The sequence below is a fragment of the Sciurus carolinensis genome, chromosome 2 (assembly GCF_902686445.1).
Source record: "Sciurus carolinensis chromosome 2, mSciCar1.2, whole genome shotgun sequence".
Lineage (NCBI taxonomy): Eukaryota > Metazoa > Chordata > Mammalia > Rodentia > Sciuridae > Sciurus > Sciurus carolinensis.
In genome coordinates, this window is record NC_062214.1 from 113,434,390 (window position 1) to 113,456,350 (window position 21,961).

General features: G+C 40.1%; 1 pseudogene; it reads left to right on the forward strand.

Moving 5' to 3' along the window:
* The first annotated feature begins 518 nt into the window (after nt 1-518).
* LOC124977872 (dnaJ homolog subfamily B member 6-like) lies at nt 519-1,241 on the forward strand (annotated as a pseudogene).
* The last annotated feature ends 20,720 nt before the right edge of the window (nt 1,242-21,961 follow it).

A 21,961-nucleotide genomic window follows, 5' to 3' on the forward strand; every position in this document is an offset into this window, starting at 1 on the left:
TGTGGAACCTAAATCATCTCTCCAAGCAATCTTTGAGTACTTATGGAGACCCAAGGGGATCCTCTCCCAAACAGCCGAAAGGGTCAGGAGTCCAGTTAATGCCTCACTATCTGGTTGCCACATGTCTGGGAGAAGAATTCTTTTTTAGTGTCTTTTTAGTATCCCAGATAGGATATGTGGCATTGGCAGGATTCCATGCAGGAGAACATCTCCATAAAGGAAAAGAAGAAAGCAGACCTAACAATGAGCAGATTTGAATTTGCTTTGGTTCTTGAGTTTATTGGATCCTGTTTTCTAGGGCAGAGAGCTGCATGTCATACTTTTTTTTGTTATGATGCCCAGACCCCAAGTTTGATCTAGCTGTTAAGAATAAAGTAGCCAAAGGAGAAAGGAGAGACAGGAAAGTGTGAGGAGCGCTGCCTGGGCCACCAGTGCAGCAGTGGCCACTGCAAACACCTGGCCATCTGCCCCACCTGTTCTTCCCTGCAGTTGGAATTGTTCCAACAATCTGTTAAAACATGGTGGATTACTATGAAGTTCTAGGCATACAGAGACATGCCTCACCCGAGGATATTAAAAAGCCATATCAGAAACTGACACTAAAATGGCATCCAGATAAAAATCCTGAGAATAAAGAAGAAGCAGAGAGAAAATTCAAACAAGTAGCTGAGGCATATGAGGTGTTATCAGACGCTAAAATACAGGACATCTATGACAAGTATGGCAAAGAAGGCTTAAATGGTGGAGGTGGAGGTGGAGGTGGAAGTCATTTTGACAGTCCATTTGAGTTTGGCTTCACATTCCAGAATCCAGATGATGTCTTCAGGGAATTTTATTTGGTAGAAGGGACCCATTTTCATTCAACTTCTTTGAAGATCCATTTGAAGACTTTTTTGGGAACCTAAGGGGTCCCTGAGGAAGCAGAAACCAAGGTGCAATCTGATTTTTCTCTGCTTTCAGTGGATTTCCATCATTTGGAGGTAGATTTTCTTCATTTGACACAGTATTTACTTCATTTGGGTCACTAGACCTTATTCATTCTCTTCTACATCATTTGACAGAAGTGGGATGGGTAATTTCAAATCTACATCAATTTCTACCAAAGTAGTACATGACAGAAAAATCACTACAAAAAAAATTGTCAAGAATGGACAAGAAAGAGTAGAAGTTGAAGAAGACAGACAGTTAAAGTCCTTAATGAGATAGGTAAGAAGCAGCTGCTATGCTTGAATAATAAGTAATTCAACACATTTAACAGAAATGTTAAACTATAATAAGCACCATTTGAGGATTAACAGGAGCATATTTTTGAAGATTTCAGATGAACTCGACTTTCAGTATAATTGTACCTAAAGTATTTATAAACAACTTACTGGAGCCCCTGTTTGTCGTAGACTTTTGAGTTTGTTGTTGGGACCAAACAATAGGACCATTTTTTGTCTTTAAAAATGTTATAATCTCTCTGCTTTATTATTAAACATAATCCAAGGTGAGCCTTGACTTTGAGTAGTCCTAGGACAAGATTATATTCTAACACCATCATGGATCTGCTTTCCATTATGTTTGACACGTGAGCCAAGTAGTGTCAGCCTGCTGTGAGCTAACATTGCCAGGATGAGTCTCCTATAGAAATAATTTTTTTTAGTATTTACTAATGAAAGATATTAATGCATTAATGGTAATACATTTCTGGTTTAATATAAATTTAAAGATGTTTTCTAGTTGTGCATAAGTGCTGGCAACTTAGTTAAGTCTTGACAATTGTTTAAATATGTAATGTTAAGCTTAGGTTTTAAAAAGCTGGTAAACTGGGTCTTTGTCATTTGCTTTAAAACAAAAGAAAAAGAAAATAAATGTGAATGTATGTGGTGCGTTCTTTTCCCAACCAAAAAAAAAAAGAATAAAGTAAGTTAAGTAGCCAAGAGTGTGTACTTGAACCCTTCTAGAAACCTGGAGCAATTATAGAAGTTAGCTTGAAAATCCAAAATGTTATAGGTGCTACACACATTGACAGTTCCTTTCCTTGACTATTGTATTCTAACAACATTCTTGCCTCCTCCCCAGTTATGGTAATCCACCTTAAAAATGCATAGTTCATCCAGTTAATTACCTTTCACAGCAAAATAAGGCATTTAACTGACATGAGCTTTCTTTACCCACTTTATCCTATAGACCTATGTATACTTTGTTTTGGGAAATGTGCATTTGAATTGAGGCTGAAGCAAGAGACAAAGGGGGTCAGAATGGCAGGGTCATCAAGAGCATGCTTTTGTGTGTCATGAACCTGGATATACCTGTTATGAATTCCCTCTGGTCATCACTCATAGATAGATCCACTGTTTGAAACCTGTTTTCCCCCAGATGTGTGCTTTGACATATTTTCTGTCTTAGTGTGAGTCATTGGGTTTGAATTATTCCTATATCCTTTTACTTCTTTTATTGCCAAGGTGAATCACATGGAACAGTTCATGGGTCAACATAATTGTATTAGTTAAGGTGATGCACTCAGTGGCAAAATTAAAAACTAGAACTGGAAAACTTGTTTCTACTGCCTCTTTCTTGGGTCATTTGAAAAGAAGAAAAAAATAAAAGTCAAGCAATAATCACTAGCACAAGATTAAATTAAATAAAGCATTAGTGACAGAAACCTTGTAAGATGTTCGGCATAGACTCAATTAGAACAAGTTCATGTCCTCAATCAACCCATTCCACAAAACAGTGCATTCCACTACTACCCTTTTACCAAACATGAGATTCGTCTCTCTCCACCTAGTATTTTTTTAAGGGTCACATTGCTTTCATGTTGACATGAATTAAAAAGAGCTTAGATCTCTTCCACCTCAATAATTTCAACACTTTTTATATTTCTACTTTTGCTATGATGAAACATTTTATTGCCACCAGTTAGTCCCTGGAATCTCCGTGTCCCAAGTGAAGAAGTGATGAAGATCCAAATAACCAAACCACTAAAACCCTAGATGACAGCTCAAAAAATTGGCAGTAACTCATTTTCAGTAATGATTACTATTTTGTTCCTTGAATCATACCAAGGGTCCACCACTTTAGAGTGACCTGTCCATCCTCCACAACAGTTTTCCAATGTAAAACTGATCTCGACCCTGCCAGATGGGAAGGCTTATGCCTTTTTTCCTCCTAAAGAGAAAAATTTGAGATTAGATGCTATTGGAAGAATATGATTACTGTTCTTCCAAAATGTGCAGATCACAGTGTATATTTCTCTAGAAGTGTTTGTACCAGTCTGTGGCTTCAATCCAGAATGCTTCCTGCAGGCCAAAAAGAACAATTTGGAAAGTTACTTAGGACTTCAAAGACATATGCTCAACTTTGCATTGCATTCTCAACTTGACCTGTGGTCATTTTTGAAATCTAGCCTACTCTTTTAAAATTTAGTTTAGGGACCAAGATGAAAGGACTAAACAGGTTTGGAAAAAACACTTCAAGAATGTGGATTTTTCTTGGTGAGGAGATCTATGTTCAAGGCCACAACGAGGGTTGTGACAAGGATGATAACCACAGGTTGTATATTTTCTTTGAGCACCAGCCAAAAGAAATGGATTAACTCTTAGTTGAAAACAGGCTAGAAATAAGAACTTTCTTATTTTAAATTGTTAGGCTTTTTATTGTGTAAAAGATAAATTTCTCCAATATTGAAAAAAGAAGAAGGGTTATCTGCATTCTTTTCTGTTCAGCTGAATTTCAATTTAAGAAAATGAATTGAAGAATTTGGTGAACTCCTTTTTCAGTCTTAGGAAATATTCAATTACTGCTACTTCAAGGAGCTTCAGGAGAAAGTAAAACCTCATTTGGATCCTGAATTAAGACAGGCAATTTCATATGCCCCTCACCTAACTCCCTGAGTAACCCTAATAACAGGAATCTTTCTTTAATTGTTTCATTGTCCAGGGCAGATAGGTTCCCACCCTGAGTTTGAGAGATGACCTGGAGAAATATCAGTTTCCATTCTCTTTCACTATGACTATGAATAGACCTTCAAATAAACACGGGTTTGTTCTGGAAATCCAGGAATACAAGGTATTTTACTCTCACATTGCATCCTCCAGTTTCCATCACACCACAGCTGAGTGGCGAAAGGTCAATACACAGCTGTTTTTAGGACTAAACGATACTGAGTCTTTGGAAATTGCAGACTACTTATTGTTGTCCCACAGTAATTGTGGGAAGAGTTTTGGAAGATCTTCTGAGAAATTCAGTGTAGTAAGAATGGATAGAGAAAGTCACAATTCGAATAAAGGAAACCTAAGAGGGCTACAGGAAGTAAAGAAATTATGGAAATTCCTCCTCCCTTGTGGCAGTGGCTACAAATAACCTGGTTTATGGTGCTCATAGACAAGATTTCATGTTTGAACAATCACTCCACACCTTTGCTACATTCAATAGATACTGATAAATGTTCCGCATACTACACTGTGTTCTGCAGATAAAATAGTGAATTATCATCAACACTTCCATTTACTATATGAGTTTCTAGTAATATGTGAATGATCTCAGTCCTCAGAAATGTCCAAAAAAGAGCAAGTCTTATTAAAGAATTTTCAAGGTCAAGATACTTTCTTTTGTTTCAAAATTTATATCTGTCTACAAAGATTACTTCTGGCATGACCATTTTAGTAGGATTTTGAATTCTTAAGCTGTTTAGATGAGGTGTTAATGATCTATAGCAAGTGTACAGGACTGTATGATATCCAAAGCAATTTTAATGCATTATCTCATCTCATCCTTCAATAGTTAGTAGAAATTTTTATTCCCTTTTCACATATATAATTGAAGCTCAAGGATGTCCTCAGTCCCCAGAACTAAGCAGAACTAGTTGCCAAAGATCTGTCCTCTGGCTCACATCCCACCTCCTTTTCACTATATCACATTTTAATCTTTTAATAAGAAAAAAAATTCTTATCTCTGGACAGGAAAAAATTCAGTTTCACAGCCAGACACCAGATATCTAACCAGGTCAAAGGACATATTACTGGCTAGGGGTAGATGTATGCTAGGGATAGATTGTGAGAAACCTTGTGCTCTGATTGGGCCAACTCCCCTCAAACCCTACAGCAAACTGCCAAGAACATCATCTTATAGATGATTCTCATATACTGAGAAACAAAGACCATAGACAAACTCAAAGGAAATTCTCTTGTAACTATTGCTTTGTTGGTGTTTTGCTTTTTTCTAGTTGCATTAATCCAGGTTGGTCAGCAACCACAGGAACAAAGTCCTCCTCTCCCGCACCAGTCCTCAACATTTCAACTGAAAAGAGAAGCTTTTGCATTGTTTTATAAAATAACATCATGACTAAGGCTTAGAGTCATTTCTTTAGTTCTAGAAGAGAAAAGGAGAAAAGCCTCCTGAATCAGTGGTCAAGCCACAATTCTCTCATCCTTCCTAGTTAAGCAGAAAGGGAGTTAACACTGGAGACACCCGGTTTCCCTGCGGAATGTCCCCTCTGGGTTTGGGGAAATGCATGTCATCACCTTCCCACCATCCAATAGCCATGGTTATTAGCCTCTTCCAAAGATAGTCAGAGTTAGGTTTAGGTCACATGAGGCCAAACAATGGAATTCCTGCTCCCAAGGACAGAGGAAAACTCTAATTTCATTTCACAATCAGCATGCACACAATTTCCGCCTGAAATATTTGTCATCCAGGGCACTGCCTAAACTTGAGTGCTATAGTGTAAACATCTCTCCTGATATTCTGTGGCCTCCAAAGAGACTGGACTATGACCTTGTTTGGCTTTTCTGTTCAGCAAAAACTTTTTGTCCTGAGAACCTCAAACTTCCAGACTGTTGGTATAAGACAAGTGCATCTCTGCAGCTGGAACCTAAGACTGAGCACTTCACAGCTGAGATCTATGAACCTTGAGATCTAGACCAGGAGAGGGTCACAGAGGTTCAGCAAGAGAAAAATGTGGCTCCTGGAAACAAATGGTAAGATCTCCCAATAGAGACGTGTTTTTAAATGCCTTGAAAGAGCAAAAATAAGAGAAAGCATCCATCACTGGGCAGGGAAACCTCCCCTGACTGATTATGACATAAAAATTCCCTCCTTCCCCCACACCCTTTGCCCTTGCCCTTGGCTATTGTGTCATGCTGGGAATATACAATTTTACTGCCAGAGCAAATCCTACTTTGCAGGTTGCTTTCACTCATTTGATTGACACTTGGAATCTTGATATCTTGGTATCTCAACATGATCACTTCTCCTGAGTCTATCCTTTTATCTATCTATACATCCATATTATCCATTTTGGCTAACAATTCCAGTAGAGCAGAGTTGGTTTAATATATTAATAAACAGATATTCCACCCTTTCTTGCAATCTAAACCCCCCTTTCTCATGTGATCCAAGGTTAGAAATTATTAGAAGCTTTTTGAACCCCCTCAATCTATCACCGATGCAAAAAAAGAAAACAGTGCCCTTCCGCTGCAAGTGAAAAATCCTTTTGCTGGCCCAACCCTCTCTCTGTAATTGGTCAATCCTTGGCAATGGTAACAAATAAGCTACTTCAAATAGGAAGAGTTTAAGATGGTACTGTAGAAAATGAGCATGGAAGCCTGTGGCTACTGGTGGAGACACTTACTTTCACGTGCTGCACAAAACAGATACTATGTCATTTTCATCAGTTGAGAGTAGGCAGAGAACCAAGAAACAGACACAACACCTGCCTCTGAATTGCAGCTCTTTTGAGAAAAAGAAATTGACTGCATCATAATAAGACACTCAGCTATCCCATTGGTATAATCAAAGTTGTTCTTGACACACCACAAATGCAAACCCTCTGACTTCAACATACCATTCCACATCCTCCGTCTCAGCAATCCTGTCTCTCTGGAATGGCATATAAGCCTATTGTACCACAAAACAGAGTGCAAACAATACCATGATGCTGCATCCAATCTCCTGGTCTGAGTTCAGGGCATCCAAGATCATCTAAGGTTTGCAGGATACATCAGGGAGGAGCAAGCTCCACCAGAGAAGAAGCGTGGAGGAAGAGCATCTGCTGAGAGCCTGTCATGCTGCAAACATTGGAGCTGTATCATCACATGGAGTCCTCGCAATCCCAGGAGCAGTATATTCTCCACTTTAGAAATGAGAAAAAGAATGATCAAAAAGCTGAATAAAATGGCCAACATCACCTCCCAAGCCATGGTTTTGCAAGCCCGGATCTAGAGTCCAATATCTAGCTCTTTCTACTGCAACCCACTGCCCCAATTCTGGAGCACAAACACAGGGCATGGAAGATGAGAAACAATTAGGAGTTACTGTTTTATCTTAAAAGCAAGAATAAGTCAGTATTTACCTTAATCTTTTTTTCTTACATATAACACTCTGGAAAGAAGGTAGAAATCTTATTGAAGGAGGGTAAAACAAAAGATAAGGAGTCAAGTAAGCAAGTTATAGCTGTTTCAGGAGAGGTTTGATAAGAGCTGGAAATAAAGCTTGTATCAATTAGAATTTCTTGGTTTTAAGAAAAATAAACAAACAAATATAGCATTCAAACCCTCTAGCTACATTGGAAGGGTTTGTAGGTCTCACTTGAAGGGTGAGGCTTGAGAATGCATCATAACCAAAAGCTCCAAAAGTCAAGGGATCAGGAGGGAGACCCTGGTGTTGGAAAGCTTCTGCTACCACCCTGCATGGAGTGACCGCCAACCATTCCTCTGTCCTTCAACCCCTCACTCGATTCAGAGACCTGGACAGGACAGCTACCTGAACAAATTTAGTTCACATGCAAGAGGTCAAGCTTGGGGAACAAAAAGAAAAGGAAGGATCCCACACTCTGGGATTCCATGTGTAATGCTGGCACGTGGACTACATCCCAACAAGAGGACCTCCAATGATTTAGAGCTACTCCAGTGTAAATCAGATCATAATTCAAAAGGTAGAATGGATGCTGGGGAGTCAAAAAATGATCAAAGTTCTCAAGAAGACCGACAGTGAATCTGAGAAGAATAGCATCTGAACTGCTGTGAGCATCAGTTTCTGAAAGCCTACTGTGTGCAAGACAGCAAACCTATTCTTTGAGAGATAGACGGCAGTAAGAAGCATTGGTTTGGGCTTTAAGAGGCTGACACAGAGCACAGGAACCAGACATCAGAAAGGTAAATGAAAATACAATGTCACATATATTTTATGTCAGATAAATGGTGCACATGATGATGCCATGAGATTCAGAGAACAGAGAGATTACCAAATCTAAAATAATTAGGAAAGCCATCCTAAGCATAGTGAAATTCCAATAGTATGTCAAATTTGGGCCAGCAGACAGGAACTGATAGCACTTTAGGCAGGGACAAGAGTCTGAGCATGGTCATAGAGATGAGATTTATAAGATGCATTTAGGAATTGATTCACACACAGTGGTCTGGGGAAAAGGGCTCACATAAAGAACTATTCCTGACTAACAGTCAATGATACAAAATGTGCCCAGATGAGCAACTTCTCCCCATCTCTTTTCTCTTTAGCTGACCTCAGTCAATCACTCAACAGTTCCATTTCAAGACTTTAGGGAGGAAAGGAAGGAAGGTACTTCATTTGCAGGACTGAGGGGTTGGGCTCAAATGTGTCAGAGGTAGTGAGAAAAGAAAGAAAACAGATCTGAGAGAGCCTGGCATTGTGCTCCAAGTTCCTGACTCTCTTCCTGGACCAGTGCCATTTGGGTTGGGCCAAACTCAGCCAAGCTCATTATCAGGCTGCCAAAATGCCCTGGACTATCCCAACCACCCCATTATCCTCCCTTCCCTCCCTCCCTCCCACCCATCAGTAACACTGTCTCACCAAGATGTAGAGCCAAGCTCCGGGAAGAGCAGTAGATCCAGGACAGGGAAGGAAGCCTGGATCCTCCTGACTCTTGGCTCCTCAATGACAAGAGTCTTCTGCCACAGCAGCTGATTCAACACCAGACTCAGGCATAGTGAGGCCACTTCTCCACCCCTAAGTTTGTTCATCTTCAAGGTATTCACTTCCCTAAGTGGTACTACAGGTGCTATAAAAAGACAATGTGCTTGGCTATTGAGGATAGTGTTTTAATGAACATTGTTAGTGCTCATTGTGTTGGTGTATGTGTGCAGAATGCTAATATATTTTCAATATTCTGATTTCAGGATATGGTATGGCTCAGACAGCTTTTTTTTAAAAGATTTTTTATTATTAATATTTTTATTTAGCTTTTATATTTTTACAGACTGCATTTTGATTCATTGTACACAAATGGGGTATATAATTTCATTTCTGTGGTGTACACAATGTAGATTCATACCATTCATGTAATCATATGTGTACATACGGTAATGATGTCTGTCTCATTCCACCATTTTTCATGCCCTGCTCCCTTCATTTCCTTCTACATATTCTAAAGTTCCCCCATTATTCTCTCATTCCCCACTCCTCACCCCCATTATATATCATTCTCCACTTATCAGGGAAAACATTTGACCTTTGGTTTTTTGGGGCTTGACTTATTTCACTTAGCATGATATTCTCCAATTCTATCAGATAGCTTTTAATCCCCTCCAGAAGTAGAATTGCTACGTTGTATCCTACTTCTCAAATTTTTTGAGGAACCTCCATACTGTACCTTTTTGTATTTCCACTAACAGCATGCAAATGCTTCAATTTCCTCACATCCACACTAAAACATGCTGTTTCTCATTATGTGTGTATGTGTATGTGTGTGTGTATATAAGAGAGAAAGAGAAGCCATCTTCACAGATGTGAGGTGACATTTCATTGTGGTTTTGAATTTCATTTCACTAATGACTTGTGATGCTTAGTACTTATACCTTTCAGTCATTTGTGTATCTTCTTTGGACTCTAGCTCCATGTTTGTTTGGATTTTTAGTTCTTTTTTCTTAATTGAGTTGTATGTATAACCTAAATGTCTGTCAGCAGATAAATAGATTTTTAAATGTGGTATAGGCATACAATAAAATTCCACTCAGCCTTATTTTTTCTTTTTGAAGGAAATTAATTCCACAACATGTAACAACATGGATGAACCTTACAGACATTATACTAAGACAAATAAGCCACTCACAGAAACACAAGCACTGTAAATTGCTATCTATATGAGGTATCTAAAATAGTTAAATTCATGTAATAAAACAGTAGAATGGCAATTTTTCAGGGCATAGGGAGAGGGAGAAATGGGAAGATACTAATCAATAGTCATACAATTTCAATCAAACAAGATGAGACAGCTCTAAAGATCTGTTTTACAACCTTGTACCTATAGTCAACAATAATGTATTATACACTTAAACATTGTTAAGAAGGTAGATCTCATACTAAGTGTTCTTAACATGATGAGATGAAATAAAAGAAAAGAACAACATGCTGAATACATTCCCAGATGCTTACCTGTAGGAACCAGTCAGGCCTCCAGAAGATTCTGCCAGCAAATCTTAAGACTAATTCCAGACATCTCCAAGCACCAGAAGGTGGCCTTCTGCTGTTCTTCCCTCTCCCAGTTTTGGAGCATGATGCACTAAGCTCGGCACATTACTTTAGTAAAATGAACTGCAGAGGGCCAAGATAGGCAGCAAACACAGGAAGATGGGAAGGGTGGACTTTTTCTTGTAGGAAACTCAGAAAAGTGTGAGTACATATTTTCCATCTGACAGGTAGGGCTCAGACAGTTTTTTATCCCCACCATCCTACATTCCCTATGGATCATGATAGCCTTAGCTGCCCTAAAATCTAAACCAAAATTTGTAGCCCAATGTCAAGTGACTATTTAGATATGTTTCACATTTCTAATTTTTTGTGATGTTCAGTGAGTTAATCAAGAGATGGACACCAGGACCTCAAGAAGCTCAGTTGAAAGACAAAATCTAATGGCATGAAATTTACCTCTGAATTCAGCCTGGGCTACCCAATTCCTTGTAATGACTAGTTGGTATATTATGCATGAGGAACCACAGAACTCTTAGGTACAGTTTGAAATGAAAACAAAGGAAGATTTCTATGTTTCACCATAAAATTGTGACTGAATTCAACATGGATATGACTATAATAAGAGATAGATAGATAGAGAGATAGATAGAGAGATAGATAAGCATCCCAAACATCCTTGGCACTCTGACATAATATATTGCCACAAAAATGGCCTCAATTGTCATACCTGTCAGAAGTGTGGCCGTGTAGCTCTTTCCATTAAGAGGTGGAATCTCTACCTATGCTTTGAATTCAGGCATAGAAATGTGACTTGCTTCGTCTAATAGAATGAAATGAAAGTACTGGTGTTTCAGTTTCAAGTCAGTGCTTTAGGAACCCTGCATATTCCTGCTATGGCTTTTGGAACACTTTCTCCATCACAAAAGTAATCCCAGACTAGAGTGCTGGATAGTGAGAGGTTAGTAGAACAATGGGGACAACCAGTTGAGGCATCTTTGTTGCCAGCTTTGTGTCGCTACGACAAGAATACCTGACAAGAACAACTTAGAGGAAGAAAGATTTATTTTGGTTCATGGTTCCTGGTGTCAGAGGATTCAGTCCTAAGTCACCTGCCTCTAAGGCAGAAACATCACAGTGGAAGGGAATGGCAGAGGAAAGCTGCTCAGTTCATGGCAGTTGGGGAGCAGAGAGACAGAAGAAAAGGGAAGAGCTAGGGAGAAGATAAGCCTTTGCCAGGGATATCCCAGTGACCTACTTCCTCCAAATAAGTCCCACCTCCTGATAGTCCATTCAGTGGTTGATGGATATCAAATGGATTAATCCACTGATGAGGCCAGAGTCCTCACAATCCCAATCATTGCCTAGAAGCCTCACCTCTGAACCCTGCTACACTGGGGCCACACTTTCAACACATGAACTTCTGAGGACATTCCAGATCTGAACCACAACAGTATCTCAGGCTAGCAGTCCCCAAGAGATTTGGCAACTGACCAAGGACATGTTAGTGATCCCAGCCAAGACCAGAAAGACTGACTATCCAGTTCAGATTTCTAACCCACAGAAATATGAGCTAAATAAATGGGTGTTTTAAGTCAGTAATGTATGGGTTGGTTTGTTACATAGCAATATGTAACTGATGCACCCACCCTTTGGTTTTTGGATACCCTATTTCTTCTTAGACATCAGGAGTTAATGCATCTATTCCATCCAAAAGCTAAGCTTATCACTACATTGCAAACTTGCCCTATGGGCTCTACAAATACATCCAGATCTTTTCCAAATTTTACTCTTAACACTCCTGAGATTTCTGTTCCATCTTGCCAATCTTCCCTTTCTATCTTCACTACCATCAGGCTTTCATCTCCTTTGCCAAACACTGGAATAGTGTCATAATTGGTCTTTTCTTCTAATACTTTCCAGTTCCAGCCAATCTTAACCACTACTGGCTTTGTCAGAAGATGGACTTCGATGTGTCACCTTGTCCTTTCTGTGGTCCCTCACTTTTCAGAATATTATTTCTTAATACCTTATTTAAGGTCAGGACAAAACAAAATAAATGGTATTGAGTACCCACTATATGCCACACAAAACTGAATAAGACAGGAAAGTTTAAGTCTATTTGGGAAAATAAAGGTCCTGTTTAATTTAGTTCCATTCTCCCTCTGCAGATTCATTTCACAACCCATCTCCCTAAAACATCTGCCCTGGTCCTCAGATATGAAACCCCTGCATTGGTATTTTTTCCCATACCACTTCTTCCCCAATCCTGCTGACTAATATTCCCTCCCTACTTTTTCAACTTCTCTATTTGTCTTCCTTTGAGGCCCAAGTTAAACCCTAACTCTTCTGAACATCTTTCCCATTGCCCTTGTCTGGTTATTTCCGTCTTCGGTTTCTTTTGCCTCAGTTCCTTAGTGTGGCCTTGGCTGTCAGTTAGGGCATCTACAAGACTGTTTATCATGCTAGCCTGATAGGAGGGCAATGGCTTATCCCTTCTCCAGCACCCAACACAGTGCTACTGTTAATAAGAAGAAGTAAAGATGAATTTAAGTAAGCAATTCTTTCCAAAGATAATGTAAAGTGTTGGTTCTCCTGTGTTTTAAATAAAAGTTTTATAAAATATAAAACCTTAAGTATGGGTATTTGTCTTAATTTTAAAGAAAGCATAGACTCTCATCTGCCCTGCCATGCCTCACCAGGTCTTGGTCTTTTCTTCTAATACTTTCCAGTTCCAGCCAATCTTACCCACTACTGGCTTTGTCAGAAGATGGACTTCAGGCTCTGTCCTGGACCTTTCATATGTACTGTCTCACTTACATCCTACAGTAGTCCTATGTGGCATATATTATTACCTCCATTTTATATTGAAGGAAGTTTATTAGCCTAGAATACTCTTTAAAATGGGACAGCCAGCAAGTGACAGGGATAGGATTTGACCCCAGTTCTGTCTGAAACCAAAGCATGTGCTCTTAATAAGCTAAAATGCCCATGATTTACCTGAACACTTTGCTCTTAGGGCATCTAAAACAGCCTTGATCATTATTTTACTTTCCCATCAATAGTTCTTACCTCTTAAACAAGATTATAATTGCATGGAACCTATCTAACCTAGTACCTCCACCCCAAAATGTCCACGTCTTCATCCACAGAACCTGTGAACATGCTATGTTAAATTACATGGGAGAATTAATATTACAGATGAAATTAAGGTCGCTAATCAACTAACTTAGGGTAGGAGATGATGTTGAACTATCCAGGTAGACCTCAATACAATCATAGGGATTGAAAGTGGGAAAAAGAAGAATCAGAGGTGATGTGACAATAGAGATTAGAGGGCATGGATAGGAGTTATGCAAAAGCCAGGAGGAGCCCCACACCATTGAATTGGAGCAGCTCTTAAAGCTGGAAACTGCAAGGACACAGACGTCCCCCTAGAATTTCCAGAAAGAGTGTTTGGTTTTAGCCAGCAAGAACCATTTCAGACTTCTGACCTCCAGAACCACAAGGTAATGCATCTGTGTTGTTTTGAACCACCAACCTGTAGTAAATTCTTACAGTTGCAGTAAGAAGCTATTTTACCTGCCTATAGAAATAATCAGGACTAGCTCATGGTGTCATAGTTTGTCTAGAGATCTCACGACTCAGAAGCTACAATCAATACAATTCTAAAAAATTGTTTTGATTAAATCATGATTACTGAGGCATCACAAATTATTTCCACAATTAAACTGAAGAAAGTCTTTGAAGAGCCACTTCAAATTTTTTAAGACAAAAGTTAGAAAGCCAACCTCTGTCTCCTCTCCTGGACTCAGATACCCTGTAGGAACCTGCTCCTTCAAAGTTCTGATTAGCTGAGATTTCCTGTGGAACTAATGTGTTTTTCCTGGTCTCCAAATGGTACCTCTGTTCTCCCAGTAAAGTCAAGAATTGCCAATAAGGTGCAGGCCAGCTGCTGGGCCTGTAGTCTCCCCTACAAACCACATACACAAATAGGAAGATGGTGTCCGAGGTTGTAATTTCCTGGCCAGCAAGTGTCTTGGGTTTCACTTCAGTGGTTAAGGATGTGTCACCCAGGCGCCTTAGTATGGGGCATTTCCAACCTTCAATTAAAGAACTATCATTTACTCTATATATTAACATCCAGAACAATAAACACAGTGGAACACAGTCATTAGATACAGCCATAATCCATGGCCTGCTGAGTATTGATGTCAACCCTGCTGTGTCCGACATCTGAAATAATCCCAAAGAAAGCACCACATTTTCAAAACCAGGACTGCACTGAGGATACCCACCCCTGGTTGCATTCCGTCTTCCCACCTCTGTCTTACAACCTGTTGACATCTCGGTTCAAGATGCTTAAAAGTCAGTTAAAAAGCCCTTGTTTTTTTACAGAAAGACATCCAGGCCTACCTTTTCCTTTGTTGAGAATAATACTACTGTTTTCCCTTTGATCAAACCTAGTGGCCATTACTGCAAATCACAACGCAAATCAGATTGAGTTATGATTCTTTTTTTTTTTTTTTTTGTGGTGCTGGGGATTGAGTTATGATTCTTAATCTAAAGGATGTCAGAATGGAGTGGGGCCATAACCAAAAAGCCAAACCAAAAAAACAATCTTGAGCTTCTGATGCACAAAGGAAAGAGTTGCTAATATGGGAAAACAGGAAAGCAAAAGAAAAATGCACTCAAACTTAGCCAAGATGTGGAGACATGTAAAAAATACAGGGATTCTTCCTACACAACAGAATCCATGTTCATCATATCCTGTCGATGGCACAAATGCAATTTTTGCAGTTCTAGCCACCTACACTTATGAAGTGAACTCTTCCTTCCGGGGATGCAAAATTGAAACTGAATTCAAAAGACTCCTCTGTCAAGAGTTGAGGTCTGGGAAGAGGGTAGTCTCACAGTGTTTATTATTCACCAATAGGTTGCTTAGGAGACATGTGCTGGGTCATGACGTGATGGAAAGATCTGCATACTTAGATGGGGAAGTAATGACACAAAGAAAGCCTGCTCAGAACTCTAGAGCACTCTGGGACCCAACAACTTCATGACTTGGTGTCAAAAGCAGAGGACTGCAGCAACTGTCCAGTGCCTTGGTGGGTGAATCATATAAGTGAAACGTCCCTGGGAGAGGGTCTAATATGGTTGGTTGTCACATTTAATCTACAGCATCTCCATTGGAAGGAACCATCAGACCCCATCATTTCATAGGCACAGGCCAGAAAGGCTGCCCCTGGTTGAGTTGCCAACACCCAGCCTGTTGGGCAGGAGCAGAGCCAGTAAATTCCCAAAACACAGCATGAGGAAACTCCATGCTCCTGGAACGATATTCCTCAGAAAGAGGTCTATGCACACAGCTGGCATGTAGCTTCCTTGTGTATCTTTAAGTGAGTTATGATTCTTCCAAATAATCTGTAACATTGTTCCTCTCCTCTGATCATTTTTCACTGTGCTTTGTATTTGATAAAGTATTATTCACTGTGCTTGAGTTTATAGAAGCAGATCGGGAAGAGTCTCAGCATACTACTCCTTTTCCCTGAACAGAGGGACTTTCTGGAAATGACAGGGCCACAATGCACTATTGGAAGGAGGGGTTTTTTCCAAGGGGCCAAATGTATTTTCTGATCTCAACACCTAGTAACTATAATGGGATTGGGGTGGAGAGAGTGACAGGAAATCTGGTAGAGGCTTCCTGGCTTCTCTGTAGCGCATGCTTACTAGACTTCTGCACACCTAGCCTGGGTCCCTGAGCATTAGCTCTTCACAAACCACTCTGGCTGACTGTACCTACAGGCTTTCACTGTACATGGCCGCCACCTGCTGGGCCATCCTGGAATTGACGACTGGGGCCAAGTAACCGTACACCTGGCCAGCACAGGGAGGTGTGAGAACACATTGTCAAGTTCATTCCATGGCTTTCATTCCAGAGGGAGCCTCTAATCTGGCCATAACACACAGGAATCTGTTTTTTAATAGTCTTTCGGAGACCTAAAGTCTACGAATCCCTCTGGTCATTCATCTGAGAGTTTAATCATCTTCTCTCAGAAATATTTTCCCTATTTGTGATCTCAACGATTCTTCTGTTAAGGCTAATTTACTACTGATCTGTCCTGATCAGGAATGAAAAGCAGCCACAGCCAATTCTCCAAGTACGAGCCCTCTGTGTGTCTGGAGAAAGATGAATGAATGGGCCTCACTTCTCTGGAAAGGTCCTAGTCAATTTTTCTCTAAATTGAATTTAACCCATTTTAAAGTATATTTATCATCTCCATGACTCTCCTCAGAATAATACCCTCAATTTCTCTACATCTCTTCTTATCTGAAGATGTAATGCCCCTGAGAAGCATCTGACTAAAGGCAAATGTAATGATTCCAGTATCACATGTATCGCTCTAGGTGACCATTCCTTTGATAAATATTGTCTGAATACCTCATATGCATGAGGCACAGAGGTAAGGTCCATGTGGAATATAATATGAATTGCTCAAGCACTTTCCAAGGAGGGAGGACTTAGAGTCATGATGCTCATGCACAAACCTCTAGAACAGTATATAACAGGAACAGTCATCAGTGCCACTGGAGGCCAGCAAAGCGGGAGAAAACTCTCAGCCAGGACGTAGGGAGGGCTGCATGGAGGTAGTAGGAATTGATCTGATCTTTGAAGGATATGTAGCATTTGGTTGAACCTAAGAAGAAGGGAACCAGAAGGGAAAAGAGCATTTTTGGCATTGAGCAAGCAGGCTGAGGAAAGCCCTGGACACCATGAATACTGGGCATAGATATGATGGGCTGGATATGGTTGCATTTGGGTGAGTCAAGGGAGCAGTAAGGAAAAACTAAACTAGGCCAGATTGTGCAGGCCTCCCTACAATGGGGAGCCATTGAACTATCAGGTATTGTGTTCACCTTATGTAACTCCTATTTGATTTAATTAACTTAAAAACAACTCTTTTTTTATTTTTATTTTTTTTATCATGCTGACCCTACATCACTCTCAGCTGTACTTACTGTCACTTTGTCCCCATCCACCATCAGCTCTTGGTTTTGACTTGTTTGCTCCAAGTTTGGGTTTGGCTGTGTTGTTCCACTATTTCTGAGCAACCCGTCTTACCCTGGCATGATTCATTCCCCCTCTCCCCGCACAACCTTTCAAAAGATCAGTTCCACCTAACCAGTTCTTCCTCACTCACTCACTTCTTTCCCTGGTGTAGTCTTTTATATTTCTTTCTTTCTTTCAGGAAAGATAGGGAGACAGGGCACCAGAAGGGAGACCCTAAGCAAGTCATGTGCCCACTGTGACCTCAGCATTCTCATCTTTAAAAAGAGAGGTGAGGTACCTATCTGACCCTTTTGGTGCTTTCTAGAGCTTACACCACATAAGCAAATACCCTCAACAATCTCTAGCCACAAGCCATACACCCACCACCACCACAGAGCCATTTCCATAGAATAATTGTAGCTTCCCTGAAAGAATTTGCTTGTGGAATTGATGGAAAGTGGAGTTCAAAACAAATTGGATCTGCTTTGAATTATTCATTTCCAAATGGGAAGAGGATAGAGGAAAAGATGAGAAGCAGACCCAACTTCCCTCCTTGCCAAAGTGCCTCTCTCCAGGAGGTAGTTTCAAAGACAAAGAGGAATGATGAATTAGCAAGAAAAAAAAAATGAGTTACAGGTGGTACCCAGCACTCTGCTCCCTTCCTGATTCAGCCAAACTCTTTCTCCTCCTCTCTCCCATCACTGGGTCCTGCTTGAGCCAGTCTGACAACAGAGGCAAGACTTTTCCTGGGTGGTTCTCACTGGAGCCAGTACCTTACAAATCCCAATTTACCCATCCCCACAGGTGGTGAATCTTATGAACAGCTGCTTCAGGCTGCTTACTCTACCTTGGTTCTCAGTCTTCTTTTGGTACTAATTGCCTTGAGCATCTATCCAATAGAAGGATGAGATGAAAGTACTAACAACCAGTGAATTAGTAAGCTCCAACCTCAGTTTCCTGTTAGGTACTAGGATTAACATGAGATCACATATCAGGAAGAATCTGGAGGGTTGTAAGAAGGGGAGAATTGAACCAGGGTTCTAGGGAGGTGGTATAAGGTCATGATGAAGAATTCTATCTGGTCTGCATTGCTTTTCTTGATATTGTGGTGCTTCATAAAGTAATTCCACATCTATTATTTTAATTAATTCTTGCAATAGCCCTGTAAAGTTAGGAATTGTAAAATTCCATTTTGTAGATAGGGAAACATTTTCTTATGCCTTATTGTGAGGAAACCTGACATCCATTTTTTTTTTTTTGATCAAAGGAAGAAAACATATACTGTTGAACTACATAGAATTTAATGATAAATTAACTTGAGAAGTCTCCTAAGTATGGCACTTTATGAAATAATTCAGAGCCTCTGAACCCTGAAAGTTTGCTGCTAATTAACAACAAGAGTATTAGGCTTCTCAGAAAGAATAATTTACAATTCTAGCCCTGGAGAGCCACAAGTGTGGTTTAAAGAAGACACAAACTGAGAAAGAACATTAACTACAGGGTGATGAAAAGTGGTAGTAGCTGGATAGTCAAGAAGGGACCCTGCAGGGGGCGACAGCTTTCATCTGAACTGGTCATCTTTGCTCACCTCCAAAGAGATGTAATAAAAGACAGATTAATGATACCAACTTGACTCAAACTCCAGGGAGTCTTAAAAGTGCTACCAAGAAGAAGAAAGACCTCGGAATACATGAGAGGACCCACAGGAATGTGGAATGTGCGCCTCTAAATTTTTTTAATATTGCAGATTCTTTTCAGTATTCTGTGATTTAAATGGTTTTTCCAACTAGCTGGAGCAGATTCCAAGATCTTTCAAGTTTTTACTTCCTCTATGCTTGACTCATAGTAGGTCAGTCAATATTTGTTAACTCAGTTACCAACAATGATGCTCTGGGCACACAGAATTTGCATACCTAGAAAGTCCTTTGCTTACCTTGATGAACATTGAATTTATCCCTCATGCCTAGCCCTAGTCTTACCTTCTCCCTAAAACCCTCCCTGGTCACCTTTCTGGATATTGAATCTGATTACTTAGACTATGAAATTGGACCTCTGTTATTAAATAACTAACAACACTGACAGAACAGAACACTTTATTTCTTCTATGAGGGAAGAAACTATTTCACCATTCTCTTAATTACAGTTGGTATTTGTTGTTGTGCTTCAGATTTTCAAAGAATTCTGTGTGCAATATCTTACCCTACAATAATGCTTGAAAATAGACAGGTTCCTTTGATTGCAAGTGACAGAAGCCCAACATGTTAAAGTTTAACTAGAAATGGGAGTTTAGTAAAGATGTGCTGAGAATAGATTTGGCAGGGTAGATTTGGTGCGCCAGAGACGAGAATGAGGGACTTGACGCCTCCCATAGTTTGTCAATATCCTAAGCGCTTTCCCTCCCTCTTTCTTTGTCTTTTCTGCTCTCTCATTCTCTCCTGCTTAGGTTTGCACATGAATGGGAAGGAAAGGCTATTTTTTATTCCCTTCCTTTGCCAATATGTACATTCTACCAATTCAACAGCATCATAAGATTAAAACGAGGAAGAACTAATTCTCCCAAGGAAAGGCAAGTTCTGCACCTGAACAATAAAGAGGGGTGGACAGATAACAGAGAAGACAAAAATCCAGTCTCCACTTCTGCAAGTTACAGTTTCTATACTCTGAAAGCTACATTGAAACTGAAGCTGATGATACAAACTACATAGCTATTCTTTAGCTCATTCAAGTCACAAAGCTACTTTTCAGCAGATGCAAGATGAAAAATGGAGTTACCTGGAGGTCTGTCCATTAACATTGGGACATGGGAGCTAACATGGGAACTTACTCTGAGTAAAATGTTCAACAATAATTAGTCCATAGAAATTTATTTTTTGGGCCTGGGCCTCTAACACAGGGCCTCACGCAGGCTAGGCAAGTGCTCCGCCACTGAGCTACAGGCCAGGCCCTAAATCCACAGAAAATTTGCTAAAACCTCCCCTAATCCCATGCTTCCTTTCCAAATTGGAGTATTTGGGGAATAAGAAAGGCATCCCTAAGATGAAACTACCATTCAATAATTATGGTGAGATATAATTTGGAAACAGTTAAAATAACAATAATAATGACACTTAATAAAGTGCTTGGTGCATGGTGGGAACCATTCTCAGAGGTTGCATGTGCTGATTTAGTCATTCCTCACAGCTCCACGGGGAAAGTACTGTTATCCCTACTTAATGGCAGAAGAAACCAAGGCTAAGCGATCACACAGACAGGCAGCAGATCAGGATTCAAACTCCTGACTGACAATGAGTGGGTGTGCACTCTGTTGACTTGCCACACTCCTCCACAGCAGGGGTCCCAGAGGATTGCTTACATCCCAATCCGATCATTACGAGGCTGACCATTTTCATGTGGCACTCAAGCCTTCCTTTTTGGACTTGAATTTTCATTGTACATACTCCCTGACCCTGATTGCCTTTAAATGTGGAAGAAAGTCAAATGAAAGGAAATCTTTGATAAATACTAAGTGATCAGTACATCAGGGATGTCCCTTAGCCAGGAACAGATGTTCTCCAAACTGTTATGTCTACTCATTTTTATTCCTTAGCCCAAGCTGAATCCATTGCCAGAATCTTGAATCAATTCTTAAACTTCTCAACCTGGCAAAACCCACTTTACAACCCACTTTAAGATCTCATTCAAGTTGGGTATGGCGGTGCCTGTAATTCCAGCCACTCAGCAGTCTGAGGCAGGAGAGTCTCAAGTTCTAGGTCAGTTGAAACTCCATCTCAAAATTAAAAATTTAAAAGGGTTGAGGATGGAACTGAGTTCAATCCTGAGTGCCACACACAAAACCTAATTAAAAATAAAACAGGATCCCATTCAAATGTCTTCTCTCTGTAGCTTCTCTTGGCTCACCCAAAAAATAAATCAGTGACTCCTTCATACTACAGCATCGGCCATGCACCTCTATTACAACTTGTCTCCTTCATATATATCCTTGCAAGATGGTGATGACTGACATGGCAGGGGCTAATCTCCTGTGTCTTATTGGTATTTGGGGTCTCCAGTGCCCAGTACAGAGCATGACCCACAGGAAATGTTCAATGAGTACTTGTCAAATGAGTGGATAAGTCAGTACAAGTTAGAAAGCACATGGATATTATTTACTTCCTAGATTAGATGATCCAAGAGTAGATTTCAAAGTGATATCCATCTAGTCACTTGTTGCTTAGAGGTAACCAAGACTAAATCTTGAGAATGAAATCAGTGGTGTTGGAGAGGAATCAAAAGAAACAGCTCCTGCACAGCCCCTGGCACTGTTATGTCTGGAGTGGCAGAGGGAGGAGAAAGAAAGAATAAACATAAGCCATGTCACTTCCAAGATGCTATAATCAAATTATTTTGGTCCAAACTAAAGGAGTCTACTTCTAACCATAGGTCAGAAGATAATCTGACCTGTGGTCAAACACAGAATTTTGGTGGGTGGGTGTATTTCCTCAG